Here is a 17,722-nt window from a genome sequence, read left to right as displayed (position 1 = left end):
GCCCAATATTCTACTGGAGAAGAGTGGAGAAATAACTCCAAAAAGAATGAAGTGATGGAGCCAAAGAAAAAACAACACCCAGTTGTGGATATGATGAATGATGGAAGTAAAGTTCAATGCTGCAAAGAGCAATAATGCATAGGAACCTGGAATGTTAGGTATATGAAACAAGGCAAATTGGAAGTGGTCAAACAGGATATGGGAAGAGTGAACATTGACATTCTAGGAATCAATGAACTAGAATGGGTGAATTTAACTCAGATGATCATTATATCTACTACTGTGGACAAGAATCCCTTAGAAGAAATAGAGTAGCCATCATAGTCAACAAAAGAGTCCAAAATCCATACTTGCACTCTCAAAACGAAGAAATGCACTGTCAAAAATGAAATAATGATGTCTGTTCATTTCCAAGGCAAACCATTCAACATCACAGTAATCCACATCTATGTCTTGTCAGTAATACTGAAGAAGTTGAAATTGAACAGTTCTATGAAGGCTTACAAGACCTTCCAGAACTAACACCCACAACAGATGTCTTCTTCTTCATAAGGACCTGGAATGCAAAAGTAGAAAGTCAAGAGCTAGCTGGAGTAAAAAGCTAATTTGTCCTTGGAGTACAAAATGAAGCAGGGCAAAGACTAACAGAGTTTTATCAAGAGGACACACTGGTCATAGTAAACACCCTCTTCCAACAACACAAGAGAAGACACAACATATGGCCATCAACAGATGGTCAATACTGAAATCAGATTGATTATATTCTTTGCAGCCAAAGACAGAGAAACTCTATACAGTCAAAAGAAACGAGGCCAGGAGCTGACTGTGGCTCAGATCATGAACTCCTTACTGCCAAATTCAGACTTAAATTGAAGAAGATAGGGAAAACCACTAGACCATTCAGCTATGTCCTAAACCAAATCCTTTACAATTATACAGTGGAAGTGACAAATAAATTCAAGGAATTAGATCTGATAGACAGAATGCCTGCAGAACTATGGATAGAAGTTTGTGATATTGTATGGGAGGCAGTGATCAAGACCATTTCCAAGAAAAAGAAATGCAAAAAGGCAAAATGGTTGTCAGAGGAGGCCTTACAAATACCTGAGAAAGGAAGAGAAACTAAAAGCAAAGAAGCAGAGGAAAGATATACCCATTTGAATGCAGAGTTCCAAAGAATAACATAGAGATATCAGAAAGTGTTCCTTAGCTAGCAATGCAAAGAAATAGAGGAAAACAATAGAATGGGAAAGACTAGAGAGCTCTTCAAGAAAATTAGAGATACCAAGGGAAGATTTCATGAAAAAATGGGCACAATAAAAGAGAGAAATGGTATGGGCCTAACAGAAGCAGAGCATATTAAGAGGTGGCAAGAATATACAGAAAAACTATACAAAAAAGATCTTCACAACCCAGATAATCAGGATGGTGTGATCACTCACCTAGAGCCAGACATCCTGGAATGTGAAGTCAAGTGGGCTTTAGAAAGTATCACTATGAACAAAGCTAGGTGAGGTGATGAAATTCCAGTTGAGCTATTTCAAATCCTAAATGATGATGCTGTGAAAGTGCTGCACTCAATATGCCAGTCAATCTGGAAAACTTAACAGTGGCCACAGGACTGGAAAAGGTCAGTTTTCATTCCAATCCCAAAGAAAGGCAATGCCAAAGAATGCTCAAACTACCACACAATTGCACTCATCTCACACACTAGCAAATTTCTTCAAGCCAGGCTTTAAAAGAATGTGAACTATGAACTTCCAGATATTAAAGCTCATTTTAAAAAAGGCAGAGGAACCAGAGATCAAATTGCTAAAATCCACTGGATCATTGAAAAAGCAAGAGAGTTAGAGAAAAACATCTACTTTTGCTTTATTGACTCTGCCAAATTCTTGACTATGCAGATCAAAACAAACTGTGGAAAATTCTTAAAGAGATGGGAATACCAGACCACCTGATCTGCCTTCTGAGAAATCTGTATGCAGGTCAGGAAGCAACACTTAGAACAGTCCATAGAACAACAGTTCAGTTCAGTTCAGTTCAGTCGCTCAGTCGTGTCCAACTCTTTGTGATCCAATGAATTGCAGCACACCAGTCCTCCCTATCCATTACCAACTCCCAGAGTTCACTCAAACTAACATCCATCGAGTTGGTGATGCCATCCAGCCATCTCATCCTCTGTTATCCCCTTTCCCTCCTGCCCCCAATCCCTCCCAGCATCAGAGTCTTTTCCAATGAGTCAGCTCTTTGCATGAGGTGGCCAAAATACTGGAGTTTCAGCTTTAGCATTATTCCTTCCAATGAACACCCAGGACTGATCTCCTTTAGAATGGACTGGTTGGATCTCCTTGCAGTCCAAGGGACACTCAAGAGTCTTCTCCAATACCACAGTTCAAAAGCATCAATGTTTTGGTGCTCAGATTTCTTTATATTTTTCAACTCTCACAGCCATACATGACCACTGGAAAAACCATAGGCTTGACCAGATGGACCTTTGTTGACAAAGTGATGTCTTTGCTTTTTAATATGCTGTCTAGGTTGCTCACAACTTTCCTTCCAAGGAGTAAGTGTCTTTTAATTTCATGGCTGCAATCACCATCTGCAGTGATTTTGGAGCCCAGCAAAATAAAGTCAGCCACTGTTTCCACTGTTTCCCCATCTATTTGCCATGAAGTAATGGGACCGGATGCCATGATCTTAATTTTCTGAATGTTGAGCTTTAAGCCAACTTTTTCCCTCTCCTGTTTCACTTTCTTCACAGTCCAACTCTCACATCCATACATGACTACTGGAAAAACAATAGCCTGACTAGATGGACCTTTGTTGGCAAAGTAATATCTTTGATTTTCAATATGCTATCTAGGTTGGTCATAACTTTCTTTCCAAGGAGTAAACGTCTTTTAATTTCATGGCTACAATCACCATCCACAGTGATTTTTGAGTCCCCCAAAAATAAAGTCTGACACTGTTTCCACTGTTTCCCCGTCTATCTGCCATGAAGTGATGGAACCCGATGCCATGAGCTTAGTGATTCCAAATCGGGAAAGGAGTATTTCATGGCTGTATATTGCCATACTGCTTATTTAACTTATATGCAGAATACCTCATGTGAAATGCTGGATTGGATGAAGCACAAGCTGGAGTCAAGTTTTCCAGGAGAAATATCAGTAATATCAGATTCGCAGCTGACATCACCCTTATGGCAGAAAGTGAGGAAGGACTAAAGAGCCTTTTGAGGAAAGTGAAAGAGAAGAGTGAAAAAGTTGGCTTAAAGCTCAATATTCAGAAAACAAAGATCATGACATCCTGTCCCATCAATTCATGACAAATAGGTTACATAACAATGGAAATAGTGAGAGAGTTTATTTTTGCTGCTCCAACATCACCGAACATGGTGAGTGCAGCCATTAAATAAAAAGGCACATGCTCCTTGGAAGAAAGTTATAACCAACCTAGACAGCATATTAAAAAGCAGACATTACTTTACCAACAAAGGTCCATCTAGTCAGAGCTATGATTTTTCCAGTAGTCATGTGTGGATATGAGAGTTGGACTGTAAAGAAAGCTGAGTGTGAAGAACAAATGCTTTTGAACTGTGGTATTGGAGAAGACTCTTTAGAGTCCCTTGTACTGCAAGGATATCCAACCAGTCACTCTTAAAGGAAATCAGTCATGAATATTCATTTGAAAGACCTATGCTGAAGTTGAAACTCCAATACTTTGGTCACCTAATGTGAAGAATGCACTAGTTGAAAAAGGACCCTGATGCTGGGAAAGATTAACTTAACGATGTGAAGGGGATGACAGCAGATGAGATTGTTGGATGGCATCACCAACGCAGTGGACATGAGTTTGAGTAGGCTCCAGGATTTGGTGATGGATAAGGAGCCTGGCATGCTTCAGTCCATGGGGTTGCAAAGAGTGAGACACAACTGAGTGACTGAGCTGAGCTGATAAATATATTTATCACATATATTTAACACATATATTCCTAAATTTACTAGTCTAGCAAATGAAACGGAGAAGGCAATGGCACCCCACTCGAGTACTCTTGCCTGGAAAATCCCATGGATGGAGGAGCCTGGTAGGCCGCAGTCCATGCGATTATAAGTGTCAGACACAACTGAAGTGACTTAGCAGCAGCAGCAGCAGCAAATGGAAATATAGGATGTAATAGATAATGTTTCTAGAACTGCCACAAGTAACTAAATGCTGTTCAAAATAAATTCCATTTGGTCACTGAGGCCAGCTGTCAATATTGTTCTCAAAATACAAGCCAAGAATTGTGTAGTCTGCTTGTAAGAAGGATATATTTGAGCATAGTAGACCAATGCTTTTACTGAAAAACTAGAAATAAGCAAATAAAAATTACAGTTGTGTATAAAATTATATAAAAATATATTAATGGTTAAAATTAGAAATTGCAAATATATACAAATGTATATATGTTTGTTAAATGTGTGTATTTTTATTTATCTTTATTCAGCCATCTCTGGCCAAGAGATTAAGGAGATTAATTGATATTCAGAAGACAAAATGGCACATCTGAGAAACTGAACATTAAAATCTGCTAGATTTGGATTTAAAAACCTAAGAGTACTCCATAGGAAACAGAAAAGAGCCAGATGTTCAATGAGTATGATCACAACATCAGCCAAGTCCCATTTAATTCAGTTCATGATTAGAATGAAGTGTTGTGCCTATCAGTAAAATTCAAGCAAGATGAAGTATAGCAAGTATAGATTATATTTAATTAAATTATTTTCAGGCTATAACTAAATGTAGGTATATAATGATAAACACTGGAAAATTATATTCAAAGAAAACGTCTTGAAATTGAAAGCATCTAGAAAAAATGAAATATCATTATTATTTTAATAGTAAAATTAAAACTGAACAGTTGACCTTAGAAATATACAAGACAGAACAAACATTTTAAAATATCGTTAACATCAAAGAATACAATTTTGTCAATGTAAAAACCTTCATCATTTTTGAAAAAAATGAACTCCAAACTAGTATGTGTTTGCAGAACCAAAAGTTAATATAGTTTGTCAGTAAACCTGTACAAAATGCTAAAAAGAAAGAAGTACTAAGGATAATTCTTAAAGAAATATTAAAAAGAAATGCTAAGGAAATACTAAAGAGAATTCTTCAAGATGAAGAGAAAATAATTCCAGATATACTTTAAAAGAAAAGATGATCCTGAAAAATATATCTTTTTGGATAATTTTCTAACATGTAACTGTAATTGTATGTGAAATTCTATTAAGTATAGACCAAAATCCAACGAAATAATAGACCAAAATCCAACTAAACTATCTTAAGATCTTTCCAATTTTCAGAAAATGGTTAGAAGTAAAAATTTCAAGCAGTCTGACTAAGCAGTCTTTCAGGGAACAGTTAACAAAATTCCTGCACCTTGTTTTCTATTTCTCAAGGATTCTCTGTTCCTTATCAGTTCCTATTCCGAGAACCAGTTGAGCTGCATGCAGTTCTCAAGACTGAGGTCACAGGATGAGACAGGTAGTGACTTTTCAGCGGCAACGACTTTGTATGTATTCAGTTCAGTTCAGCTCAGTTGCTCAGTTGTGTCCGACCCTTTGCCATCCCATGAATTGCAGCATGCCAGGCCTCCCTCTCCATCACCAACTCCCGGAGTTCACTCAGACTCATGTCCATAGAGTCCGTGATGCCATCCAGCCATCTCATCCTCGGTTGTCCCCCTCTCCTCCTGCCCCCAATCCCTCCCAGCATCAGAGTCTTTTCTGATGCAATGAGTCAACTCTTCGCATGAGGTGGCCAAAGTACTGGAGTTTCAGCTTTAGCATCATTCCTTTCATAGAAATCCCAGGGCTGATCTCCTTCAGAATGGACTAGTTGGATCTCCTTGCAGTCCAAGGGACTCTAAGAGTCTTCTCCAGCATCACAGTTTAAAAGCATCAATTCTTCAGCGCTCAGCCTTCTTCACAGTCCAACTCTCATATCCATACATGACCACTGGGAAAACCATAGCCTTGACTAGATGGACCTTATTCCGCAAAGTAATGTCTCTGCTTTTGAATATGCTATCTAGGTTGAGCATAACTTTTCTTACAAGGAGTAAGCGTCTTTTAATTTCATGGCTGCATCACCATCTGCAGTGATTTTGGAGCCCAAAAAAAATAAAGTCTGACACTGTTTCCACTGTTTCCCCATCTATTTCCCATGAAATGATGGGACTGGATGCCATGATCTATTAGTCTATCCCTATTATGGCTGTTGATAAAATTTCATCCTGTGTAATAGCTGAGTAGTCATCTTACTAAAGATACATAAGCCTACATTTCTGCTAATAAAGCACACTTGTTCCATCAGAGCTTGGGTCCCCATGTCCTTCTGTCTTTCTTTCTTTCTCTTTCTCTCTTTTTCTCTCTTTCACTTTCTTATTGTCGACCCCAGACCACCAAGTTCCAGTCCATTAAAGGACCACAACAGCAGTCTGATGCCAGGGGCCAGCGTAAGGAATCCCGTCCATGACAAGGTCATGCAGAAGCAAGCCTGACAAAATGCAAGGACGTGATCGGCTTCAGGGTTTCCCCCTGGAATTTCCTGAGCATCCACCCTGCAAGACCAGAATCGGCCTGCTTTACTGTGTTATGCTTTCCACCTACTCTTCTGTCATTAACAGGGGGCTGTCCCCCCACCTTTTTCTGGGAAAAAATGGAGCTTTTAGATAATAAATTTCCTGGGCATAATACGAGTGTTTCAATCCAAAAACCCCTCTGGTAGCTTTCTAGCCTGCCTGCAGGACTCGTACAGCTGCACATGTGATTGTTTGAGACCTCCTGATTGCGGGAGGCACAGGATGCTTAAAACATCCTAGGAATGTAGGGGCTTCTGAGGAGTCAAAATCATTAGAATAGGACTGATTAAAAGTTTCGTTTGTTGAGCCAATACCTGTTGCCAAAATTTTCATGTCTTTTATTTTTAGATATAGTTGGTATATACAAAAACAGGTAGTAGACCTGGTATTAGCAAAATTAGATCTTTGAGTTAAGTACTTTCTTTGTTATAACCCACTGCCCCTTTGTTCTACAGGAATGTAACTTTATTTAGTACTTTGAGGGTGATGCAGAGTAAAGAAAAAACACTTCCAGCGAAAAGGAGTTTTCTGGTTGATAGACAATTATCCAGGAAGAGAGCCATAAAAATGTGAACATCCCTCTTGGCCAGAAGATAATGTAAACCACCTGAGACCTTTTGTATACGGGAGGGTATGCAAAAAGAAAGCCTTGTCTCAACGAGGGTCAGGACTGCTGCCCCTGCATAACTCTGCATATTCCATTATGTATTTATGTACAACTTGGATTATATAAGCTGATTTTGAAAAATAGTTTTTGGAGTCTTGCACCAATGCTGGGCATCCCCATGTCGTTCTTTTCTTTTTCTGGCTTAATTCCCATCTGGAGTGGGGTGGCTCACCATGTATACTTACTTGTCCCAGCTTCTAAGATCCATAAGAGAGAGAGCCCAAGGCGGGGCACTCTCCGATATTCAAACGGACGCTGGTGGCCTAACATAGATGGTGCAAGTTCCTTGTCTAGAACTTTGTTGGCTTTCCATGTATACCAAGTTGTTCAGCCTCTTTTCTCCACTTAATTTTTCTACTACACTATTTCTTCCTAATCTAATCTTATATTAATAAATAAATAAGTCTTTCCTCACCAACGCCGTCCAAGCTTCGAATTCCCTGGATCCACTGGGGCTGGACCTCGGCAGTCTATGCCAATTTTAGAATATGGTAATAAATTATAAATTAACATATAACTAACAAGATGCTACTAACAATGAAATTCTTTAAAAGAAAATCTTGATTAATCCAAAATGAAAAGTAAAATAGAAACAACAAAACAAGTTGCAACAATAGAAAGCAAAAGAAAACTTATGGATCTAAACTAAGTATAGCAATAATTACACAATATATAAAGAGAAAATATTCCAAGTATTATGAAAAGTACTTTTTAGTAGGGAAGTAAAACAAAAATCTATGTTTCTTAAGAGCAGATATTATAAGTTAAAGATAAGTATGTAACATGCAAAAATAGATCCGAAAAATTCTGATGTACCTAACTCATTAGATGAAGAAGACAGTGACAAGAACCTTACCATTGTAAATAAGGCATTTCACACTATAATCTTAAATTGTGAGTCATATAAAATAATTATAAATTGATATATTCCTGATAACATAATTTTATAAAGGAAAATTAATAAAATTTAACAAAAATAATTAGAAAATATGTTTTTCATAGAAAATCAAAAAGATTTATGTCCAAGGCTCACATCAGCATGACTGAGCATAGTGGATACTTCCAATATTATTGAAGCTTCCAATATTATTGGAGCTCAAGCTCATTACTTGAATTTCCAAGATTGTAGAGGAACATAGGAAACCAAGGGAATAATTGAGCTGTGTCTCTTAGAAACTTCCACAAAGACCTTTGTTGCTCTGAGCCTTCTTAAATTCAGTTCTTCTCCTGGTAACCTTGTAACTAGAAGCTAATAGAAGTCCCAGATGTGATACAGTTAGGGAAATCAAACAGTCTTGTTTAGGCTTCAGAGACAAAGCAGAGTATTCCTCTGACCTTGCATCTAACCTGACTGGACACTGCCTTCACTGGGAGTGACTGGCAGTGACTGCCTGCTGTGAGTCCAAGACTTGCAGCACTATAGATAAGATGGGGGAGGAATCTTGAGATTATTGAGCCCCTGGAGGAAGCCTGGTCAAATAAGCCCAAGACTTAGCAACAGTCCAAGTTTTACCAGACAAAATAAACAGCATTAACATGAAATCAGGGTTGCAATTTGGTCACAGATTGATGATGATATCAATTTGCCTCTATTCTGGGATTATAAGCAGGTAACCCAAACAGTACCTGCCCCTGAGGACAGAGACTGCGGCCAGGAGGAGGTACCCCATGCCCGAGGTCAGGGGCGGCAGCGAGAGGAGAAACCCCATGTCAGGTCAAGAGGGGCCCTGGCGAGGAGATACACCTCCTCCAAGGTAAGGAGCAGTAGCTGCACTTTGCTGGAGCAGCCTTGAAAAGATACCCTACGTTCAGGTAAGAGAAACCAAAGTAAGACAGTAGGTGTTAAGAGAGGGCATCAGAGGGCAGACACACTGAAACCACACTCACAGAAAACTAGTCAATCTAATCACATGGACCACAGCCTTGTCTAACTCAATGAAACTAAGTCATGCTGTGTGGGGTCACCCAAGATGGGCAAGTCATGGTGGAGAGGTCTGACAGAATGTGGTCCACTGGAGCAGGGAATGGAAAACCACTTCAGTATTCTTGCCCCATGAACAGTATGAAAAGGCAAAATGATAGAATATTGAAAGAGGGACTCCTCAGGTTGGTAGGTGCCCAATATGATACTAGAGATTAGTGGAGAAATAACTCCAGAAAGAATGAAGGGATGGAGCCAAAGCAAAAGCAATACCCAGTCGTGGATGTGACTGGTGATAGAAGCAAGATCTGATGCTGTAAAGAGAAATATTGCATAGGAACCTAAAATGTTAGGTCAATGAATCAAGGCAAATTGAAAGTGGTCAAACAGGAGATGGCAAGAGTGAACGACTACATTTTAGGAATCAGCAAACTAAAATGGACTGGAATGGGTTAATTTAACTCGATTAACCATTATATCTACTACTGTGGGCAGGGATCCCTTAGAATAAATGGAGTAGCCATCATGGTCAACAAAAGAGTCCAAAATACAGAACTTGGATGCACTCGCAAAAATGACAGAATGATCTCTGTTCATTTCCAAGGCAAACCATTCAATATCACGGTAATCCAAGTCTATGCCCCAACCAGTAATGCTGAAGAAGCTGAAGTTGAACAGTTCTGTGAAGACCTACAAGACCTTTTAGAATTAACACCCCCAAAAGATGTCCTTTTCATTATAGGGTACTGGAATGCAAAGTAGGTAGTCAAGAAACACTTGGAGTAACAGGCAAATTTGGCCTTAAATACAGAATGAAACAGGCCAAAGGCTAATAGAGTTTTGCCAAGAGAACACATTGGTCATAGCAAACACCCTCTTTCAACAACACAAGAGAAGACTCTACACAGGGACATCACCAGATGGTTAACATCAAAGTCAGATTGATTATATTCTTTGCAGCCAAAGATGGAGAAGCTATATACAGTCAACAAAAACAAGACTGGGAACTGACTGTGGCTCAGATCAAGAACTCTCTATTGCCAAATTCAGACTTAAATTGAAGGAAGTAGGGAAAACCACTAGACCATTCAGGTATGACCAAAATCAAATCCCTTATGACTATACAGTGGAAGTGAGAAATAGATTTAAGGGACTAGATCTGATAGATAGAATGCCTGATGGACTATGGACAGAGGTTAGTGCATTGTACAGGAGACAGAGATCAAAAAAATCCCCATGGAAAAGAAATGCAAAAATGCAAAATGGCTGTCTGAGGCGGGCTTACAAATAGCTGTGAAAAGAAGAAAAGTGAAAAGCAAAGTAGGAAAGGAAAAAATAAGCATCTGCATGCAGAGTTCAAAAGAATAGCAAGGAGAGATAAAAAAGCCTTCCTCAGAGATCAGTGCAAAGAAATAGAGGAAAACAACAGAATGGCAATGACTAGAAATCTCTTCAAGAAAATTAGAGATACCAAGGGAACATTTCATGCAAAGATAGGCTTGATAAAGGACAGAAATGGTATGAACATAAAAGAAGCAGAATATATTAAAAAGAAGTGACAAGAATATGCAGAAGAACTATAAGATCTATAAGAACTATAAGATAATCATGTTGGTGTCACCACTCACATAGACCCAGACATCCTGGAATGTGAAGTCAAGAGGGCCTTAGAAAGAATCACTATGAACAAATCTAGTGGAGGTGATGGAATTCCAGTTGAACTATTTCAAATCCTGAAAGATGATGCTATGAAAGTGCTGCACTCAATATGCCAGCAAATTTGGAAAACTCAGCATGGCCACAGGACTGGAAAAGGTCAGTTTTTATTCAAATCCCAAGGAAAGGAAAACCAAAGAATGCTCAAACTACCACACAATTACACTCATCTCACATGCTAGTAAAGTAATGCTCAAAATTCTCCAAGCCCGGCTTCAGCAGTACGTGGATCATGAACTTCCAGATGTTCAGTTTTAGAAAAGGCAGAGGAACCAGAGATCAAATTACCAACAACCTCTGATCATCGAAAAAGCAAGAGAGTTCCAGAAAAAACCTCTATTTCTGTTTTATTGACTATCCCAAAGCTTTTGACTAGTGTGATTAGATTGACTAGTTTTCTGTGAGTGTGGTTTCAGTGTGTCTGCCCTCTGATGCCCTCTTGCAACACCTACCATCTTACTTGGGTTTCTCTTACCTTGGGGGTGGGGTATCTCTTCACAGATGCTCCAGCAAAGCACAGCCGCTGCTCCTTAACTTGGACAATGTTAGTATGTTGAAAATAAGCTAGATAATTCTCTAATAAATATTTGTATTATTTATTTGTATGTAACAAGTGGCCCATTTTTTAAAACATATCCTTTGAACCTGAGACAAAAATGAAAACTTTCAGTCAAACAGATACCTTATTTCTCCAGAAACCAAACATCTCAAGCAATAACTTTGGAGCTGTCAAATACAACATATTTTTGATGTCAAAATAATATTTCTATTAAGTCCAGTGAAAGTTATATAAGTAGTTTATCATTTTTGTGGGATCTATACTTTAGTCAGGCTAATTCACACTAGCATTCAACAGACTCTATGAAGTTTCTTCACAATCTTCAGTCCATTGTATCCATACCTAGGCAAATGGCCTTTGGTCCACTACTGTGAGTTTCATTAAGAGATCTTTTGTTCTATCATTTTTAATCAAAATCCTCTCCCTTACCTACACTCATTTTAATAAGCATGGATTCTAAAAGGCCTGAAGCTTCTTCTTTTATAACATCATCAGAATTCAAAGGCTAAATTAATACATTAAAATCCTCTAACGTTTTGAGTTATTGTTGGCATAGCTAGATTACTAATGTCCTATAGACATCTATTAAACTTATAGTATAATAATTTCACCAGTGTTCAGATGGCTGCATGTGTATGTACTAAGTTGCTTCCAGGCGAGTTTGACTGTAGCACTATGGATTGTAGCCCACCAGGTTTCTCTGTTCCTCTGAAGAATCCATCGGATTCTTCAGGCAAGAATATTGGAGTGGAGACTTCCCTGGTGGTCTAGTGGCTAAGACTGAGCTCCTATTGCAGGGGGTCCAGGTTCAATCCCTGGTCAGGGAACTGGATCCCACATGCCACCCTCACACCACAACTAGAGAAGCCTGCATGCCACAATGAAGACTCAGCACAGCCTAAATAAATTAAAAAAAAAAAAAATTAAGAATATGAAGTGGGTTGCCATGCCCTCCTCCAGGGAAGCTGGCCCAGGGATAAAATCTGTGTCTCTTACATTTCTGGCATTGGCATATTGGTTTTAACACTAATGGCACTGAAGTAGAAATTACTAGTAGAAATTACTCAGTGTAGAACTCTGAGACCTTGTTTTCAGTAAACATCTCCCTCCATTGTCCTGAATTCTTGAAATGTGTCTTTAGTTTGATAAATTATCAGCACTCAGATCCTGGGAAGGGCTATAATTAAATTCTGTTCCATATGCTTGGGTGAAAAACAACTGGTAATCCTTAATCTTAAGTCCATACATCTGATCCATGTTAAAATGGCCAGAGGGCATGAAAAAGGTTGGTGACTTAATCCAAGGATCACAGAAATCATAAAGGTGTTAAGTATCTTGACCTTTAAACTGATTGGATAGAAATAATGTGATTTAATGAAGGATATAAAAACTGCTGTAAGTCCCACCTCGGGGTGACTCCTTATCCCCTCTCAGTGCCTATGCTGAGAGCTTTGTACTTTCCTCTTCTTTAATAAATCCTATTTGCCTGCTACCATGAGTGTTTAGGTGTTCCTGCATTCCATTCTTTGGCTCTGTGGACAAGAACTCAGATTCCTGTCTCATCTTTTGGGGGCTTGTCCTGGATCCTCAACGCCTACTCAAGGTAAGCACAGACACTCACTCTGAATTCCCCTCTTGCTACTTAAACTAACTGCATAATCTCTTGAGCCACTCTTTGTCTCACAAGTTTGCACGAGTTCCGAAGGCAGACAGAGTTGGTAAACAGTGGACTCAGGTCTCAGTATTGGCCAGCTGATTGACCTGGAGGTGCTGAGAGAAACTTCTGCAAGCCTGTTGCCTCAGCAAGAACCACAGGACATCTACAGTTTCTCTTTCCTAACATTTAGAGGTTGTGAGATTTTTCAATTAAGATAGGGTCATCTTGAAACATGTATAAATACTACTAACCTTGTGTACTGCATAGCTTGCTTTAGGGGAACTCCCGTTCAGGCACACCCAATGTTTAGGAGCATAGGAAGTTCACTAACCTAGGGTCTCACTCCTTCTATCTTTAAGTGGAAGGGAAGATAGAGACAGGAAGAGGAGAAAGGCCAGGGCACCCAAATAAAAGTGGTCAAGCCTGAGTGCACTTCAAAGTTGAGGGAAGCATCTGTCATGGGTGCTTCTTTGCTCCCACTCCACAAGGAGGGGGCACCCTCTATCTGAAGAACCAGAGAAAAGACAAAGAGAGCTGGAAACTGGTCTTCTCTCTTTCAGATGGGAGCAACATCTTCGAGTCCCATACCCTACTCAAAGTGGGTACATTTGGCATATATACTGAAGAACTGGAAGGCGTTTGAGCCTCAGACCCTGTTAAAGAAACATATGATCTTTTTCTGCACTGAGTCATGGCCTCAATATAATCTATCTGATGGTGAAGAATGCCCTACACACACACACACACACACACACACACACACACACACACACCCGGCCCGCCACAAGGTGCACTTAATTATAACACCATCCTCCAACTAGACCTCTTTTGTAGATGAGAAGGAAAAGATCACAAGTCCCATATATACAGGTTTTCTTTGCCTTGAGAGAAAACACCTTCTTACAGAGAAGTTGTGGGCTTGTTCCCTCTATGCTGCCTATAACTTTCCCCAAAGTTATGACGAACCTGGACAGCATATTAAAAATCAGAAACATTACTTTGTTGACAAAGGTCTGTCTTATCAAGGCTATGGTTTTCCCAGTACTCATGTATGGATATGAGAGTTGGACTATAAAGAAAGCTGAGCAATGAAGAACTGATGCTTTTGAACTGTGGTGCTGGAGAAGACTCTTGAGAGTCCCTTGGACTGCAAGGTGATCCAACCAGTCCATCCTAAAGGAGATCAGTCCTGAGTGTTCATTGAAAGGACTGATGTTGAAGCTGAAACTCCAATACTTTGGCCACCTGATGCAATGAGCTGACTTATTGGAAAAGACCCTGATGCTGGGAAAGATTGAAGGCAGAAGGAGAAGGGGATGACAGAAGATGGGGAGATGAATGATATGTTACTAGCATGCAGGGGAGCTCTGACAGTGAAACAACCTGGTTACCTACAGGACTCCTGGCGGTGTCCATAGCTGATCCTAATTTGGCACATAACAAAGAGTGATGACTGGAAGAGAGTTCACTTTATCACTTATAATAAGGAAGGCTTTAAAAAATTATGAACTAAACCCTTAAACTACTCCAAACTAATTGGAGTGACTCAGGAAAAGAAGGAAAATCCCACAGCTTTTCTGGAAAGATTCAGGGAGGCATTGAGAAAGCATACTTATTTGGTACCCAGATTCCCCAGAAGGCCAACTTATTCTTAAAGACACATTTACTACTCAATCAGCTCCAGATATTTGAAGGAAACTCCAGAAATTGGTCTTCTGCCCCAATATGGATTTACAGTGCCTTCTAAGAACTACCACATCAGTATTCTTCAAGAGAGATTAGGAGGGATGTAAGGAAAAAGAGAGGAGAGATAAGAGAAATGCCAAAGGTTTTATTATGGCCCTACCTTAGCTCCAAACCTTAGTGCTCCAAAGTCAGAAGGACAATAGCAAAATCCTGGAGCCTGTTTCCGTTGTGGCAAGGATGAACACTTAAAAGGACAATGCCCCAAAGGCAAACATAAGCCATCACATAGGCCTTGCCCCACTTGCAAAGGAGATCACTGGAATAGTAACTGTCCCCAGGGATGTAGGTTTCAGGGGTCAGAAACTCAGACCCAGGATCAAGACTGACAGGGCCCAGAGCTTCCTACTTAGGCTCCTGTCCTCATCACCCCGCAGGACCCTCGGGTGACTCTAATTGTAGGAGTCCATCCTGTTAACTTTCTACTCGACACAGGAGCCACTTTCTCAGCCCTCCTCTCTAATCTAGGTCCTCCTTCTACTAAGTCAGCTACTATACCTGGCATTTCTGGAAAATTGATTACAATATTATTTACACAACAGTTGAATTATAAATGGGATTCCATTCTTTTTTTTTTTTTTTTTTTTTCTCATGTCTTTCTGGTAATACCAGAAAGCCCAACCCTGATCCTAGGAAGAGATATTCTATCTAAAATGCAAGCATAAATTCATATGGAATGGAATCTACAGAAAATGTATGCTTACCCCTGACAGAAGTAGAAATTAACCCAAAGTCTGGGCAACCAGAGGAAAGATAGGAAGAGCCATCTCAGCTCAACCAGTGCAGATAACTCAAAAATCCTAATAACTTTTCTCACCAGAAACAATACCCTCTATAGCCAGAGGCAAACGAAGGACTCATTCCCATAATTGAAAGCCTCAAAGTGCAGGGGCTCTTAATAGAATGTAACAGCCATTGTAATACACATATCCTGGGAATCCAAAAGCCTAATGGGGAATGGCATCTAGTTCAGAATCTCTGCCTCATTAATGAAGCTGCAATTCCATTACATCCTGTCATGCCTAACCTCTATATGGTTGTTTATGGATAAACAACCACTTATTTTACCATTTTAGATTTGAAAGATGCCTTTTTTACACATACTCTTAGTTCAGAGTTCACAATTTTTACTTGCTTTTGAGGATCCATTTGATTCCACTACTCGATTAACTTGGACAGAGTTTCCCCAAGGATTAGGAAATAGCACTCAGTTGTTTGGGCAGGCTTTAGCCAAAGGCCTAGATGCATTTTGGACAACTGAATCTATAATAGTCTTTCAATATATAGATGACATTCTCCTTTGTGCTGACACAGAGAAAATATGTTACAAAGCCACCTGTGATAACCTTAATTATCTAGCTCGATGTGGCTCAGTTAATTCAGTTGCTAAGTCATGTCCAACTCTTTGTGACTGCATAAACTGCAGCAAGCCAGGCTTCCCTGTCCATCACCAACTCTTGGAGCTTGCTCAAACTCATGTCCATCAAGTCAGTTATGCCACCCATACATCTTATCCTCTGTCATCACCTTCTCCTCCTGCCTTCAATCTTTCCTAGCATCAGGGTCTTTTCCAATGAGTCAGTTTGTGTATCAGGTAGCCAAAGTATTGGAGTTTCACCTTTAGCGTCAGTCCTTCCAATGAATATTCAGGGCAGATTTTCCTTGGGATTGACTGGTTTGATGTCCTTGAAATCCAAGGGAATCTCAAGAGTCTTCTCCAACACCATAGTTCGAAACCATCAACTCTTTGATGCTCAGCTTTCTTTATAGTCCAATTCTCACATGCAAACACGACTACTGGAAAATCCATAGCTTTGGCTAGGTGGATCTTGTTGCAAAGTAATGTCGTGCTTTTTAAGATGCTGTCTAGTCTTGTCATAGCTTTTCTTCCAAGGAGCTAGCATCTTTTAATTTCATAGTTGCAGTCACAATCCACAGTGAATTTGGAGCCCAAGAATATAAAGTGCCTCACTGTTTCCATTGTTGCCCCATCTATTTGCCATGAAGTGATGGGACCTGATGCCATGATTTTAATTTTCTGAATGTTAAGTTTTAAGCCAACATTTTTACTCTCCTCTTTCACTTTCATTAAGAGGCTCTTTATTTTTTCTTCACATTCTGCCATGAAGGTGGTGTCATCTGTGTATCTGAGGTGATTGATATTTCTCCTGGCAATCTTGATTCCAGCTTGTGCTTCATCCAACCTGGCATTTCACCTGATGTACTCTGCATATAAGTTAAATCATTAGTGTGACAATATACAGCGTTGAGGTACTCCTTTCCAAATGTGCAATCAGTCTGTTGTTCCATGTTAGATTCGAACTGTTGCTTATTGAGCTGCCTATAGATTTCTTAGGAGGCAAGTAAGGTGGTCTGGTATTAGCATCTTTTGAAGAATTTTCCACACTTTGCTGTGATCCACACAGTCGAAGGCTTTAGCATAGTCAATAAAGCAGACATAGATTTTTTTTTTTTTCTGGAACTCTCTTATTTTTTCAATGATCTAACAGATGTTAGCCATTTGATCTCTGGTTCCTCTGCCTTTTCTAAATCCAGCTTGAACACCTGGAAGTTCAGGGTGCATATACTGTTGAATCCTGGCTTGGAGAATTTTGAGCATTACTTTGCTAGCATGTGAGATGAGTGCAACTGTGTGATAATTTTAGCATTGTTTGACACTGCTTTTATGGGGAGGGGGGTCTGGAATGAAAACTAACCCTTTCCAGTCCTGTGCATACTGCTGAGTTTTCCAAATTTGCTGGCATATTGAAAGCAGAACTTAAACAGCATAATCTTATAAGATTTGAAATAGCTCAACTGGAATTCCTTCACCT

This window comes from Capricornis sumatraensis, chromosome 12 (genome assembly GCF_032405125.1).
Source record: "Capricornis sumatraensis isolate serow.1 chromosome 12, serow.2, whole genome shotgun sequence".
Taxonomy (NCBI): domain Eukaryota; kingdom Metazoa; phylum Chordata; class Mammalia; order Artiodactyla; family Bovidae; genus Capricornis; species Capricornis sumatraensis.
This window is presented reverse-complemented; position numbering follows the sequence as displayed.